Source organism: Pseudorasbora parva, chromosome 13 (assembly GCF_024679245.1).
Source record: "Pseudorasbora parva isolate DD20220531a chromosome 13, ASM2467924v1, whole genome shotgun sequence".
In the NCBI taxonomy this organism is placed as follows: Eukaryota; Metazoa; Chordata; class Actinopteri; order Cypriniformes; family Gobionidae; genus Pseudorasbora; species Pseudorasbora parva.
The window spans coordinates 14457077-14474183 of NC_090184.1; the positions used below are offsets into that span (position 1 = coordinate 14457077).

The 17107-nt window shown below is 39.2% G+C and overlaps 1 long non-coding RNA gene across 1 annotated transcript in view; it reads right to left on the bottom strand.

Moving 5' to 3' along the window:
• Positions 1–2197: 2197 nt before the first annotated feature.
• LOC137038092 (uncharacterized) overlaps positions 2198–17107 on the bottom strand; it is a 34576-nt gene continuing 19666 nt past the window's right edge. Inside the window, exons 3-4 of the long non-coding RNA XR_010897372.1 lie at positions 16736–16821; positions 2198–2493 (exon numbers count right to left, since the gene is read on the bottom strand). This is a non-coding gene — a long non-coding RNA (uncharacterized lncRNA). The remainder of the gene's footprint in view (positions 2494–16735; positions 16822–17107) is intronic.

Below are 17107 nucleotides of genomic sequence, written 5' to 3' on the forward strand. Positions count from 1 at the left end.
GTATGGATCGATGGGCACTCTAACGGCTGATATTGCCCACAACCCATTGCGAGTTGGACGAGGATTCGATTAGAACTACAAACGCGGATAAAAAGCATTAAAAAACTACAAACATGACGGATGTGCGAGTCAGACGGTTAAGTAGAGAAGTTTAGATAAAGGGGTTTGAGTGACCAAATATATTTATATGACAAAAATATATTTATTCAGTGTTGTCCACAATATATTTCACCTGTAGCAGCATTGTGAACCTTTTTAATGACACGTTTGGCCATTAACTTTTAAATGCATCATTATAGACCATTTCAGAATGTTTGTAAACAATCGGCACCAGGATTCTTCCGGGTGGCAGAGCGCAGGCGGCTTCTACTGACAAACTGAAGAGATCCAGCCGGCTACTGTATACAGAGTTAAGAACATTGTTGTTGATTAAAGTTGAAACTATGACGAAAACGTGTTGTGTTTGGGGTTACGCCGTCAGATATGCAGCAAAAGGTGTAGGATTGTATCGATTTCATTCAGAAATAAGTAAATATATCCAGCAAAACCTGTGGGTGAGGAGGCTAAAGCATGTGGACGTCGTCAGAAGTGGCGCTACAGAGAAGTATTCTCAAAACGGTCCATCTACAAAATCATAGCAGAGCATAATTATGTTCAGCTGGGGAAATTCAAGACTAATATTAGTAAACTTTAGATCTCTTTTCAAGATCGAACTCATTGCCAGTCACTGCCTGAAGTAAAAGTGTCATGTAGGCTACTGATCGAATGGCAATGGAAGAAATAGGAAAAGCAAAACATAGTTGTAGGCTGATGGATGATTGATGCGTGAACCACACTGACTTCATCATCACCGCGAGTTTAGTTTGAGTGAATGCCTAATGTTAGCGGAGTAGCGCTAGTCTACAGCACGCTATCCTTTTGACCGTCAGAAGCTCACGTCTGTGCCATCGGATCCGACCCCGACCGAGCAACAGAAAACCATCATAGCCTTTTGAGTTATATAACAGGGAAATAGACCATCTACGATAGCCTAACATATTGTAAGTCATACAGCAACATTTACTAAAATAACTACTCAATGGTAGGCAGAGGCTCATTTAAAAATTATGGTATTAGACTAGCGCTACATCTTCTGGAGCAAGGTTAGGCATTTCATGTATCGCTATCTACTGAATTAGTTAATCAGTCCCTCATTAATCATGTTAACTGTCTGAATCCCAAACAATTTACTAGCTAACTACATTGGAACGCTTCGGCTTTTGCCACCCGGAAGAGCGTTTATTACTGTTGTGACGTCATGGTGAATTGTCGTATATATTTAAACTGCAAACACATGAGGAGAGTCTCTGACCCACAAAGACCCACACATGGCAGATCAACGAGCGGCTACATTTCTCTCTGATACTGTAGGAGATTAATCTGAATGTGGAGGATTTGAACTGTGACGAATCTGAGGATGATTGACAGGGCAGATAAACGGTGACGGGATGCACGTAACTAAGCGACAGAGTCCGTTAAAGATGGCAAAGTAGTATGCCCTGAAGCTTGCATACTTTTCTGCTACACACTCAAAAGTATACCTTTTCTTCACAAAAAGAGTACATACTTTTAGGACGTAGTATAAGTAGGCGAATTGGGACGCAGCAAAAGTATGGAGTTTGGAGTATGACTGTTCATGGTTGTGGACAGGTGTCTTTTATACTGATAACGAGTTCAAATACAGGTAATGAGTGGAGGACAGAGGAGCCTATTAAAGAAGAAGTTACAGGTCTGTGAGAGCTAGAAATCTTGCTTTTTTTGTAGGTTTTTTTCTCACTCTGTCTAAGTGTACACACTCTAAAAACTTATACTATGATTTACTCAATTTTTTTGGTGAAACATTTTTACACTAAAAAAATTGAGTAAATTTTAAAGCAGTGAAATCAATTATAGACACCATATGAACTGAGTAGATGTAAGTAAAAAAATTAAGTAGATCTGAGTAACCATTTGTTACATTAACAAATTCAATTAAGTAGAAAACAATGGGTAAAAAGCATTTAAAAACCAATATTTATGACTAATACGAACAGCTTTTATTTATGGAAATTACTAACTTGTATAGTATAACTTTAATTTCCTCTAAACCTTTGTAAAATAACGTTACTCCACAGTCCACACAAACACACTTATACATGACATGGCCTTTATTGTCGACGTGTACAGCAATAACGTTACAGCATATTACTGTTTTGACATGTAAAGAATAACAGTTATTTTACAACATTTAAACTCATGTAACAAACATTTTAGAAGTAAAAATTAAACATTTAAAAGTAATTCAAGTGTAATCAACCGGTCTGTTTTCCCATTTCCACCGTATCAGCGCTGTTTCTCGAGTCTGAGATGGACTAACGTAATGTTAGCGGTCTGCGGTTGGACTTTGAACTTGAGACCGCTGTCCTGCGTTTCATTCGTAGCTGAAAGATGCTGCGAGGCGCCAGACTCCATAACCTGACAATAAACAAACAGTGCCCAGTTTTAATAAGATTTTATCATGCAAATTCATTATCTTTACAAATTAAAGTTGTGTGTTTTGAGCAACACAGCAGGCGTTTCAAAGACCAACGCCACACGTTAACTTAAGGTGACTCACACTGTCCCTGTATGTTGTTTTGAATTAAATAAAATGCCTTTTAGCACAGTAATGATTATTTAGATTAAAAAAAAACAACATACAAACTTGAATTTAACAGAGGAAATGCCCCAATTCTGTGACGCTGAGAAGAAGAAACTGCTCTGGTGACTGAGGAGAATTCAAATATCCGCACTCGCTCAACCGTCGAGCTGTCGTCGCGTCAAATAAATTATTTATAAATTTCACAAATGTATTAGGTATATTTAAAATAAATAATTGGTTATTTGAATACTAAATTATTTTAGTGAAAAAACTTAAATATAACTATACATTTTAGACAAATTAACTGTTGGATTTTTAGTCAATAATTTTGGTATGTTTAACTAAAACCATCAAGTAAATGATATTGAGAGATTTTATTAAGTTAATAAAGTTAATTATTAGGCTACTGTGATATTTACTAAGCCACTGAATTATTTTTTAGAGTGCATATGATAAAAATATGAGAGAGGCCTGTAACTTTAAAGTGGGAGAACTTGCACAATTGGTGGCTGACAAAATATTTTTTAACCCCACTGTAGTTAAACCATGGTAACCACAAATTATGACTTTGCTACACTAACCATATTTTGTTCAAGCTAGAATATTTAAGTCATTTTAAGATAAAACAATAACACTGTATTATTGTAACATTAAATGTAACTAAAATAAATGTATATTATATGCAAAAAAATATGTTCTAAAACTGCTTATAACATTAGACATGCTGATGAAAAGTGACATGTACAAGAACATTTTCAAAAAAAGTAGAGTGAAACTGAGAGGCAGAGAGATGTACGGAAAATGAAGAGACTGAAAAGGAAAATGGAATTAAAGATGCAGTTCATGAGATAACTTTTCAATATTTTGCACTACCCTGGGATTAAGGATTTAAACCTTTTTTTTATGTGATGGCTATACAAAAATAGAGTCTGTTTGGTGGTGTATGGGATGTCCTGGATGAGTGTGATATTTCCCAGCCTGAAATGTTGTCCTAGTCTGGGCCTGTTCTACATGGTGGTTGTTCAGTCTGGATGTATTTATTTGTTACTAAAATTTGAAATCTAAGTTACTTTATATTAATTAATGAATATGATGTGAGGTCCAGTTACTTAGTGTGACACTTAAACACAATTTAAGTATTTACTTGAGTACATGTCAGAGTCCATACTTCTTTAGTTTAAAAAAAGAAAAGAAAAGGAGTGTACTTTTTGTGTATCGAGTCTTTTAAACATGAGTATCTTTACTTCCACTTGAGTGAAGGATGTGTGTATTTTTGCCATCTCTGCATAGGGTGGTTTTGTAAACACACTGCTGGCACACATTTATATTCATATAAAATTATTTCTAAAAGTCTTTAGAAAAAACACACACAAAAAAACAATCTTACTGACCCCAAAACTTTCGAGCGGTAGTGTATAATTGAATGGCTTCACAGTATAATTATTGTATGAGTCAAAAGCTTTTAAGACATTTAAAAGCGGTTATTTCCATTGGATTCTCCAAGTTATTAATTCACCTTTGCAAAATACATGGTACATTTTGATGGGTCATTAATATGCCAGAATTAGTGCCTGTGTGTAATTGGCTACACCTAAAAATGTTCCACTAATAAAATAGCTTTCTGTCCCTGTTCCTGGAAGCATAATAGGATTGCACATTTTTTACTCAAACTGTCAATTAAAATGTTCAAATCAGAATGAATTATCATTGAATAATGAAATTTCAGTCTGTTCTATGGACTGCTTGATGCATTTAAGGTGCTTGTTTACAGAGCAACATAGATATTCATCAAAACTTCTCTGTTTGTCTTATGGTGCAGTAAGTCATACCATGTGAAATGATTAAATACCACCTAAGTAGAACAAGCAGACAGCAAAGAAACAAACCCATTATCAAGGTCCATTATCATATGTTATTAAATGCCATCAGTCTGACCTTCTAATCTCAACTGAGAATGATAAATGGTATTGAACCATCTAACCTTTGTGTTATCCGAACAATCATCTCTACTGCAAAATAGAGAAGACATTAATAATTAATCCAGACATAAGATATATAAGTAGATCTACTGAAATGTCTTTAGGCAATGCCTGGAGCGAACTTTCTTGAAACTCTTAAGCGTGAACTCTGCTTCAGCTTATTTTCCCTTAGGCCTGTCTCTCATGTAGGAAAAAAATCAATCCTGTCATTGTCGAAGACTACCTGTTGTTCTCCTCAGACAAAACAGGCAACCACTGAGCTTCTTCCACCTAGACTCTCGTAACCTATGCCTCCATCTCAGCATTCACTCTCCAGAAAGATGGCTTCAAGTACAATGCTTCTGGTACTGAGAGGTCAGGGATGAATGTAATATTTATGCCATACACACCCTAAACTGCTTTGAGAGGAATAGTGTGACGCAAATGAATTTCACAATGCCATGAGCCAAGGTGAATGTCAGAAAGTTGTGATATTCTCATCTAATTTCTTGAATGAGAATTTTTTTATAGTTTACAGATGAATGTAGCAAGCGTGTCCTTTTCACCTCCGCTAATCTTGAAGATGTCCTGAAAGATGCATATCATGTACATATCCTGACAGTTCGGAAATGAAATCCCCAGTTGACTGGCATTAAACGGTTGATGCTCTGTCACGTTTGAAAATAAACAGTTCCCTATCTGTCAGTCACTTCAAAGTATGAGGGTCGCACTTGGGAGCCCCAAACACCTCTGATACTTTGAGAAAAGGCTCATGAAAATTAGCGAGTGGAATATGCATCCCCTGGACATTAAAGGAGATGAGGTGCATCCTCTCATTCGGATATGTTCTCCAGCCTCAAGAATACGTGTCTGTGATTATCTCTCTCTATTCAGCTCTATCTAGCAGCTTTGTTGGATTCCTTCGTGCATTTCAGCAGTTTTTTTCTCAAATGCACAGATAAGTGCAATAGAGTTCCCCTGGACCCATCAATGAGCAACTAGAAAGTGAAAATCCCAAAAAAGAATTTTCTAACAAGAGAGTTTCTCTATAAAGGAGACATTTTTAAAGAACAAACACAGATGAAGAATAGTCTCTGTCTCCATTAGATTGTAATGTTCGCTGGTGCATTTTGGGCCATCCCATTGCTGTAGCAGCTTTTGTGCAGTGTGAATGCACTCATCGTGAGAGCATGGCCATAAGAACGTTGCAGTTGCAACTTTCTATCGTTTCTAAGCAGAACGTCACCTTGGTTGCTCCCAATCCTGGTCTTTCTGTTACTATGCACAATGCCTTGGTGATTTGAGGGTACAAATGGAGGGATTTCTGCCGGTTGCCACCTTTTCTCTCGTCTCTCCCGGTTGAGTTCATGGATGAGTCAGACGGTTCCCCATCAAGGAATTGATCATTCTGCACTCACGAAAAGGGTGAGATGCTGTAAGGACTGGTTTAACTTCTAAGACAAAAGCTGAGATCCAACGCCCTGCAATAAAGCAATAAAACTCACTAATCTGGAGAGAAGATCTCAAAGAAAGACTGAGGACATTGCACTGCCCAAAACCTTCCCCTCTCCCTCCCCTGATTCAAGGCACAGAATGCAGATATACCACAGATTATGTATTTAGTGATTCTTTTGTTTTATTCCTTTCATGTTTCGAGTCTTTTTAAAGGTCTTAGTGCGATTGGTAAATTGGTCTTAATTTCACTAGTCACTAGTAAGATGAGAAAGTTTGAAACGAGAATTCTGGGCTTCTCCTTCTCAGGTCTCTTCAAAGATATCTTAGACCTCTCACCCGAAACCAGGTGTTGTGGTTGCAAATATTTACAATCCTTTGTTCTGGTCTAGGTATTTAAGGAAGGGTAGCAGATCTGCCATTTGGGAACATTCTGTAGCCAGATCCCCCATGCCATGTTGTGTTCATGCCCTAGTGGAACTCACTATGGATGTATTGTGCCAGATATCATGACTCTTTGAAACTATTTTCATATTACTTTGTATGCATATTTATATGCTGACAGTTGTTTACTATGGATTCGTGTTTAATTGTGTTATTTAAGTTCTGTCTGGCCAAAAAAAAGGCAACTGTGATTTATCTTGTATTATTCTGAAACCGTTCTTCTAGTATAGATCAATGTGGATTTCTTTATCACCGCAAATTTGGAGCCAGGATAGATTAAACTGTAGGACTCAATGACTTGAGCATGAGGAACAGCATTAGAGATAATCTGATTTCTGACTATCACTGTATTAGAAAGTTGCAGTTCCCTTTACTATTGTTCCCATTACGCTTTTTGTTGAGTGAACAGGGGCAACCACTTAAAGGTAAAATATTCACTCTGCAATCCTCTGACTAATATCAGAACTGTCCGGTTTGTGTCCGTGACTTAATGTTATTAATTAACTAATTTTGCGATAATTCAGTCTCTGAGCGATATCGGGTCCCTTGGTGAACAAAGATTTGAGAATCAGAGATACTAAGGAAATTGACAATCTAAATTAAATCACAACTCAAATAATAATCAGCTGTTAAGATACAAACATAACAAATGTAATGAAGTCAAATATAATTGGAGTCAGATCAAATTTATTCATGGAGTCAAATTTGAAATTCAATATCAATAATTAAATGAATTTAACAGAAATGCTGAAAAGTCTTACACGCAGAAGTCCTTCGACCAGGCCGTTAGATTCCGTCCTTAGGCTAACGGATGGATTTTACATCAGAAGGTGAGTTGCGTAGACTGAGACAGACGCTAAGATGGCTGCTGTACTTTCCCAGGAAACTGCAAACATCAGGCTTAAGTTGATTCCTCTTGCTCCAAGCGTGTGCAGTTAGAAACCATCTGAGGTGCCCGTACAAGGCATACAAGTTCATCTCATCCATGATGGAAAGCTTACAGCACTGTTGAACAGGTTGCCTTCACTCTGCCTGCCATTTACATGCATGAGGGTAGTCCCGACCAAGCACTTATGCAGAAACTGCACTCTGTGACCGTTTCCGAAGGTCATGTGGTCGGGCGATGTTCACTTAGGGGGTCCTGGAGCATTACGTTTGGCTCAGAATTGTGGGTATAAAGGATGCTTTCTCAACGCCCTATCTTCCTGCTATGCAGCGACACCATGAGGGATTTTGCTCAGTAGCGGCAGTAAAAAAATAACAAAAAAAGCTGCCTGTTCACCAAACAGCAATGAGAATCCCAAACGGGGTCCCTGACAGGTGATACAGATGGTGCATTTGATTCCCGCTCAAACAACAGCCATACATCGAGCTAAAGCAGTTTAAGTATTATGGAAGTGAGTCTATCAATTCCTTGTGCTTGGCTGCAGCACACCCGTAGCTTAGGAAATGCAGAGGTTATGAGGTCACAAAAACTTCCTCAACCAAATAACGATATTATTCCAGGCCTCCAATGCAAGGCAGGTGTCTCAAGGCCTTAGCCACCAGATCAGGTCGCGAAGCTCCCTATGTGGAAACACCGACTCCATCTCTCCATCTGTCTAAAAACTGTTGTTATTTGGTGCCTCTCAGGCAGAGTTTGGATGCGTGGCTAAAAATTCCAGCGCCATTGTCCTGGCACATCACAACAATCTGACTCGACTGCACAAAGAAGAAAAAAAGTAAGTTCAAGGTGGAAATGCAGTGATTTGTATGTATGTTGTGGCAAGCAGCGAGGCGAGGGACCGTGAGAGTGGTCCAGTGGCGAGTGGTAATGAGCGCCAGCTGCGCGACACACCGGTCTCGTCTCACCATGGTGGAGTGACAAGAGTATAAAGGGAGGAGCAAAGACAGTGGAAGAGGAGAGAGGACCAGGCCTGAACTTTACGTTGAGTTTTGTTTATCTTTTGTTATGTGTGTGCGGGCAGTCGTCCGTGAGGGGCTGCCTGCGGTTTACTTTCGTTTTGGTTATTTAATAAAAGTTGTCCAACGTTTGCTGGTTCCCGCCTCCTTCCTTCCCATCTAAGAACCCTGTTACATGTTTTTAGAGTTTTGCAGAAATGTGGGGAGATGATCTCCCATGAGCCTTTGTTGGGTGTTGAGAGCCAATATCATTGGGCACTTTATAATAAATTGCTTGTTTTTCCAAATTTTTGCATGTTGCCTTGGCAGAGCCGAACAGCCCTACACGCTCTCAAGGCCCCGCCTCCCCCTCGTGTCAATCAATGTTGTAAACAATGATGAAATATTTAAGGGAACTTATACTTCTGGCCAGGAAAAGAGGGAAAAAAAACCATGAGAGTGAACTGCAGAAAAGGCAATCAGGTCAACTTGTGTTCTCTCCTCTCCAAGTTTGATGTCAGCATATAACAGTACCCTGAAGTTAAGATGATGTGCATCTCTCTTCTGTTGTCTTGCTAAGATGGACAGGTGGGCTATGCATCCCTTGGTCTGTCTAGTTAGCTAATCCCAGCCGCTTTCAGGGCTGTTCTGTGTCTTTGTGCCTAAGAATTTTATTTTTTTTGATAAACGACAAAGGGCAGCGGTGTTTGTTTACTGCAGTTCGGAAAAGATCCGCATCACGCATGAACATGCGTTCATATGCGCGTGCACGAGATGAAACGTGCAATTTCCAGCAGACCGACAGAACAATATATGGGTGTGATGGTCCTCCTCCTCATCATAAGTACACATAGGCAGTGAAAGCATATCTAGTCTTAGTCAATGTTTAGTTATAACTTTAAATTACTGCACAAATTATGCAAGATGGAAAGCAATGTATTGACAATTTGACATTGATTGACTATTGATTTATAGGCTATATTGAATTTAAAATGTTGATATTAATTAGCTGGACATACTGGTCAATATGGATGCACATCCCTCAGTAAATAATAACCATAAATCAAATATTGCTTTAACATGCATAATATAAAACACATTAGCATGCTATGGCAAGCCATTTTAGCTTTTATTCATTCACAATTTTTTCATTTTTAATATCAATAATTAAATGTTCATTATTTACCATGTGAATTCTTGATACTATGTATGGAATTTTTTCTTGTAACAATGTCTTGAATATTTAGATTCTAAATATTACAAGAGCCAAGTAGTATACATAGTATAAATAGTATTTTATATTTGAAAATGTATAAAAGGAAATCTGATGGATCCAGTTTGAATGGGTCTGATGCAGCTTATAAAATGTGTTATCTATAATTTGCAGGTGCTATGCTTAAGTTTGTAAGTACAGGAGATGCTGGATCATCTGCCAGTACAAGCACAGAGCCAGATGATCCACAACCAGCCTCAGCCAGTACTAGCACAGACCCAGATGATCCACAACCAGCCTCAGCCAGTACTAGCACAGACCCAGTACAGCCTGATTCACCAACAGTAAAGCCGTCTTCAGCAAGTACTATCTATCTAGATTCTATAGAAAATACTCTTCAATAAATATTGTTAGTTTGAACCTCATTCTTTGACTGTTTTGTTCAAAGGAGGGAGGATTGTATTGGGAGCACTGGGGTGTCAGGTGTAACTGCATGGCAATGGCAAATGGTTTACATAGCTCACGGGTCAGGTAGGAGGGCCCCTTAGCAGAATTTTGCTTAGGGCCCCAGGGAGGTCAGGATCGGCTCTGTGCCTTGGAATAATATGAACGTGCTCTAATAAGTTTACATGCATTTATAAAAACAAAACAAATTGCAATTAATTATGCATTTAAAAAAAGGAAAGCATTCCTAAAAGTGGTGGTTTAGTGTAATAAACTTTAAAATTATAATAATTGAAAAGTCCTTCCAATAGCACAGTACTTTCTTTTCTTTTTTTTTATTGAAATACTTTATATGGGGTTCATTGAAAATAACCCTGTTAAGTCATAATAGTTAGAATTTTTTAAGAGATTAATCACAAGTTTACACTTACAAATTAAATAGAGTAAAGGTCATGCGTATTTGCTGTTCAGGGGAGGGCTCCGGCCTTGGAATTTTGGTCTGAACCCAGATTATCTTGATGGATCACTTTGATAGCAGAAATTATGTAAATTTTTTGCAAGCCAAGCACCCTGTCTTCGTTTTATCTCATCTTAAAAGGTTAATCTGGGGTTACAAAACTGTGGAATGTGCCAATGACCTGCAAACTGTGCACAAAATATTCCTGCAGCCAAAGAAAACCCTGATGTGGAGATCCGTATTGAGTAAGCACAATGATTCCACTGGGTGATTACGGACAGCACACTTTACAGAGAAGAGTTTATGATGTGTAAAAAAACAGTACAAGCTCCGCTATGATTGCCACATAATCATTAAGCTTGTGGTGCCTATGGGGGAAGGCTGAACAAATTATATTCATGAAATGGGAAAAAGCAATCGAAAAATTCAGAAAAAGATAGTAAACAGGATGATTTTTTTTTTTTTTTTTAATGACTGAAAAGTCCCTGTAGTCCATTTGATGGTTTCCATCTGACACAGGGTATAGAGAGAATAAATGATAAATCAACATCTACACCTGCCAGAATGTGTACCTGGATATTTTGAGCCACTAGAGGTCGCTCAGAGGAAAGTGCATTAGATGGGACAGGCTTCTGTGTTGTTGTAATGATGGCCCGAGTGGTCCTCGACTGTGCCGCCGATAAGGCCAACCTGGGATATGGGCGAGTCGAGGAGGCAGTCTTCCCACATCAACCAAGTAAGGCCAATTGTCTTTCCCGGACCACAGCTGTGGACATCTCCTGACCCAGCGGGCGTGTGGGTCTCGGGGATCTCCCGGACCGCATGCACTCCTCATGCATCTCGGGAGCGAAATGGCATTGGGGGCGGGGCCCGCAGCTGTCGGGTGCCACCTTCAAAAACCAATCGCCCAACCGCGAGCACTCGTGACAGGGCGGAGTTCCACACCAGCCCAAGGCTCGCGGCTGCCCGAGATAAAATGGCTGTCAACTCTAGGTCAGATTCTACAGTGCTACCACACCCGGAGGCAGAGCATAGCCAAATCGTCATCCCCAAAGGACCCACCTTGAGATGCGGCAATCGACCTCTCGTCGCTATCTGGAGTATGAACGAAATGAACGGGGCGTCAGCAGACCGTCCCGCTGCTTCAGTCCAACACTCGCTGGAAGCGATGTGCAAGAGGGCGGGAGTGGTCCGAGGAATGATCGTCGAGGTTCTTAATACCACAGGACCGCCCTCAGGTCACCCTGGCCACCAGCCGAAGTACCACCTCTCACGGAGATGGATAGATCGGGGTGTGGCAGAGGGGACTCTCTCTCTTTACAGAGATCATTGAGTCTCGACCACAGCATCGCGATGGTCATGTTCCCGCCGAGGGAACACAGCACATCCACAAACTCTGTCCAAACATGCTGAAGCCCAAACACATCGAGCAGTGAATGCGTCCCAAAGACAGCAACAGATATCGACCGCACCCAGAAGTGCGTGGGCAAACCGTCTCGAAAAAGACGTGCCACATGCAAGCTCTTTTTGTGAGAGGAAGCTCTGCAGAGTGCCGAAGTGCCCAGGGAAAACACACACAGCTGTTGCAGATCACTGCACAGATCAGCAGGCAGGCAATGTGAGATTGCTGGAACGCGCCTTTACACCAACACCCTGGAGAACCGCTCATCTCGAAGACTGAAGAGAGGACTTCAGAATTCAGGCTTGCCGGAGTGAAGAGATGCTCTTGGCTCCGAAGCAGAAACATGATGCGATCATGCCAGCTACTTCCTTATATACCCAGGTGGGTAGGCAGAGTTACGCATGCAAATCTCGCATGCCCATGGCATTGGCACTGCCATTGGCTGTTTTCTAAGATCTCGAAGATGATTGGCTTCTAGGCGAAACCCCCATTCATCAGTCGGAGTGACTGAACGGAAGGGAACAAGCTATCAACGTAAAGGAGGTAAATCTGCTGTATATATACACCTCTTATCGTTGATTAAATTGATGAATTTAATGTGCTCCACCCATGTTTAATTAGCTTTAATTAGCTGAAATGTGCTCCACCCGAAATGTGCTAATAAAACATCACTTAAGGTTGATTATTCTTACTTATAACTGTTTGCCCACTTTTTTTATACTATTGCTCACCATCTGAAAATGTTTTGTGCTTGTCTAAAAGCTATTGGCTCAGAGCTGTTCAAGTAAATTCAAAACCTTATTCAGCACATAGGATGCAGTATTAATTCCAGTCTGCTGGCCTGCTCAGCTCTTGATCTGGAGATGATAACCGCAGTTATATCAAAGCATTGTCTCCTTTTTGTAATGTGTGTTTGCTATGTTGCACAATATGGTCACACCAGGCTAAGCAAATTGTAGCAGACAGAGATAAATTAGTGTGGAGTGTATAATTACAGTGTAAGGCTTTTTAAAAGTATGATAATTGTGGGTACATTGAAATGATTCATTGACACAAGGTTATATTCATTTGAAGTAGCCCTGGCATTTTCTTTTTAGATAATTTAACATGACTGATATGGATTCACTTTGACTAGCCTACTGTGGATGATTCCAAGGAAACATTTAACTGGAAGTTGCACAAATGTTGCAGAACCTTCATTTCCATCAGAAAAACAGTGGGAAATTAACAATTCATCCAAGGATCCAGAACTTGGGAAGGGAAAAGCAATAATTAATTCTGACTGTGAATCTTATGCAGCCAGATATCTTTCTGTCTTTGATAATTGTTTTTGAATGAATTTCAAATACTGCATATGCTGCATTAGTAGTCAGTTGACCTTCGTTACTCTGCCAAAATCGTATATAGATTTTGGCTAGATAATGCTACATTCAAATTCATGGGCACAGCTTGACAAAAAGATCAAATGAGGCGAAGACTAATCCATCTCTGACATCCTCTCTGAATTAAAAATTACTAGTGATGTTGCCTCAGGTTATCACACATGAGACCTTTTACAAAACGATTAATTAGCTCTCACAAAGGGGATGGTGTGCAAATGCATCATTTAGATGCCACTAGAATAGCATGAGCATTTGTAACCTTCATGTTTGTGGTATGATATATTGCGAAGCAAAAACGTTACGATATGTAACATAGAGTTATTCCGCTTTTCTTTTCTTTTTTTTAAGATATGACATCCGTTTTATAAGTTGAGCTACCAACACGTACATGGCCTACTCTGGACCTGCATCACAAGTGCATTCACAGAAATACCAGAGCAGTAGCAGAGCAAAATTTCAAAATATAGGTGTTTTCACACTTTGTTTGTTTTTTTCTGAAACGGGGACTTAACTTGTTACAAAGTTGCATTTTCTTATTGGTTCGGTTTGCTTTCAAAAAGCAACATTTTACTGCATACCAAAATGTGTTTATGTAAGTCACATCCAAGTGCAACTGTCCTCTTATTGGTCAGAGTTTCCACTGCATCATCTATCAAGATGATTGACAAGTTCGCTCCATGAGCTGATTGTGACTTTATTTGTATCTGTCGAGACCCACTCAAACACTATACAAATGTGGCTGTCATTCCCTCTGCTAAATTACATTCATATTAATACTGCAGCAAATTCAAACACGCTCTCACTGGATCTCCCAGCGCTGTCTAGAGGTTAACTGTTTCAACAGACACACAAACACTGTCAAGGCTTCATCAGGACAGCATTCTTTGCAAAGAGAAGTGCAATTACACAGTATTTTAAGATGAAGAGGAAGAGATGAAGGTTCATCTTTTGCATTTCAACTATGATAACTAATGTGCTCACTCAAATCAGACACTATTGCTACAGTGGGGCAAAAAAGTATTTAGTCAGCCACCAATTGTGCAAGTTCTCCCAATTAAAAAGATGCGAGAGGCCTGTATTTTTATATCATATGTACACTTCAACTGTGAGAGACAGAATGAGAAAAAAAAATCCAGAAAATCTGATTTTTACAGAATTTATATGCAAATTATGGTGGAAAATAAGTATTTGGTCACCTACAAAAAAGCAAGATTTCTGGCTCTCACAGACCTGGAACTTCTTCTTTAAGAGGCTCCTCTGTCCTCCACTCATTACATGTATTAATGGCACCTGTTTGAACTATATCAGTATAAAAGACACCTGTTCACAACCTCAAACAGTCAGACTCCAAACTCCACTATGGCCAAGACCAAAGAGTTGTCAAAGCATGGCTGGGTCTTCTAGCATGACGATGATCCCAAACACACCGCCCAGGCAACAAAGGAGTGGCTTCGTAAGAAGAAGGTCTTAAGGTTCTGGAGTGGCCTAGCCAGTCTTCAGATCTCAACCCCATAGAAAATCTTTGCAGCGAGTTGAAAATTTGCGTTGCCCAGCGACAGCCCAAAAACATCATTGCTCATGGAGGAATGGGCCAAACTACCAGCAACAGTGTGTAAAAATCTTGTGGCGACTTACAGAAAACATTTGACCTTTTTCATTGCCAACAAAGGGTATATAACAAACTATTGAGATTAACTTTTGTTATTGACATTTTCTGGACATTTTTTTCTCATTCTGTCTCTCATAGTTGAAGTGTACCTATGATATAAAATTACAGGCCTCTTTCGTCTTTTAAAGTGGTTGCACAATTGGTGGCTGACAAAATACTTTTTTTGGCCCACTGTATATAGCACATTTCCGTTATGAATTATAATACCACTTGGTTCATTGGGTTGGATTGCTAGCCTAAGTTTTAAAAGCAGCTTTACAAGAGTGAAATCTTGAAAGGGCTGCTTATCCACTTCAGCTCTGCACCCCCCCTTGGACCCACACGTGGGTCCAAAATTGCATCATCATAATCTTTTTAAAAAATCTATAACTCGCGCAACACAAAACTAGACATATATGGTATCATTTGAAAGATTAGAACCTCAGCTTTCTTAATAACCCAATAACTTCTGCATTTATATTACATAGAATAAAATAATAAGTCTTCTTTCGGATTACCTAGTGGCCAGTTTATGTCAATGGAGATGAGTAGGAGTTGTTAGACACTTTGGTGAAATAAATCTCAATAACGTTTATTTGCAAGGAGATATCAAGAAAATTATTTTCCCCCTGTTTAGAGCCAATTTATAGAAACAACAGAAACTTCCAAAAAGCTTGGATCCCAAGATGATAAAAATATATAGATTTTTAAATAACAAATTAATTAAAAATAAATCAAAATATTTATTTTTTATCTATGTTTATCATAAGATTGTGAATAGATACAATATAATATATGCAATATTCCATATATCATATATTCCATATAAGAGTTTTTTCTGTAAAATGAGACCATTTTTATCAATTTACTCCAATGTATGTGGGTAGGGTGCTCTTTTAAATTCAGATATTCCTAATTCTCAAAAAAAAAGCAAAATATGCTGCAGAGCTGAAGTGGTTATAGCATTGCTGTTGTTACAGACAATGCATGCAACATGGAGGTGAGAGTGAGCCAGAGTTGTTACCTAATATTAAGTGTTTAGTGCACACAAGCATGCTTTCATGTTCCTGCGTCAATCGCATGCTTGGTCGTGTGAGAAAAATAATGGCTTTCATTCACCACAGTGCCACAGCAAAAGCTTTGCTCGTGACAAAGCAAAATATTCTAGAGATAGCATCACATAAGCTTATCATGGATGTTGTTACACAATGGAACAGCTCAATAGAAATGATGGAACGCTATCTCAAGCAACAGCTGGCTATAAGGTCAGTCCTCTTGAGCACAGAGATGTGCAAAAATGCCCATCAAATCAATATTCTGGATAGCGACATGATGCCAAAGAAATAGTAAATAGTACAAAAATCCACCACTGTGCTGTCTGATGAGAAGCACCACCCTGTCACTCATTGTGCCCTTGAAATCCATGAATGAACAGAGCATAACACTGTACAAGAAAGACGCGACAACTATAGCTAACATGAAGACATCCATCCTGCAAAACCTCTTAAGCAGATACACAGAGGGAAAGAATTACCTTCTAGAGTGTACTGCCTCACAGAGATAAAGCACACAGAGTTGATCAAGAACAGCCACCTAAAGACTGCACTGGAAGATCCCCTTGGTGCAACCTTTGCTGGATCAGCAATTACCCAGTCCAAAAGTACAGCATAGGATAGAATGAGGGATTAACATGTAAAAAAGGACACTTCTATTCCCCTCACTAGCTGTCCACTGAAATGGTGAAAAGAAAATGCTCAAATGGTACCCACTTCTTTCCCCTTTTGCCAAGACTTACATCACAGTTCCAGCAACTTCTGTTCCCAGTGAAGGTGCTTTTTCTACAGGGGATATTGGAAATGCAGAGATCCCAGTAGCTTCTGTCTGAAAATGTAGATATGTTAAACAAACCCAAAAACTGTTTAACTTAAAAGAACAGAACACTATTTATTTTGATGTTATTGTCGTTTTGCACTTTTACTGCTTTTAGAAGTTCTCTCTTAGGTGTCAGCAGTCCTTTATTTTTTTCGTTTTATTTCCGTTTTATTGTCTCCCTTAGGATGAATTTATCTTAGGCAATCAAGAGAGCAGATCAAGCATACAAACAAACAAAAAAGAAAAGAAATATTACATTAAACATTGCACTAAAATCCCTCAAGCCAGACTAGTG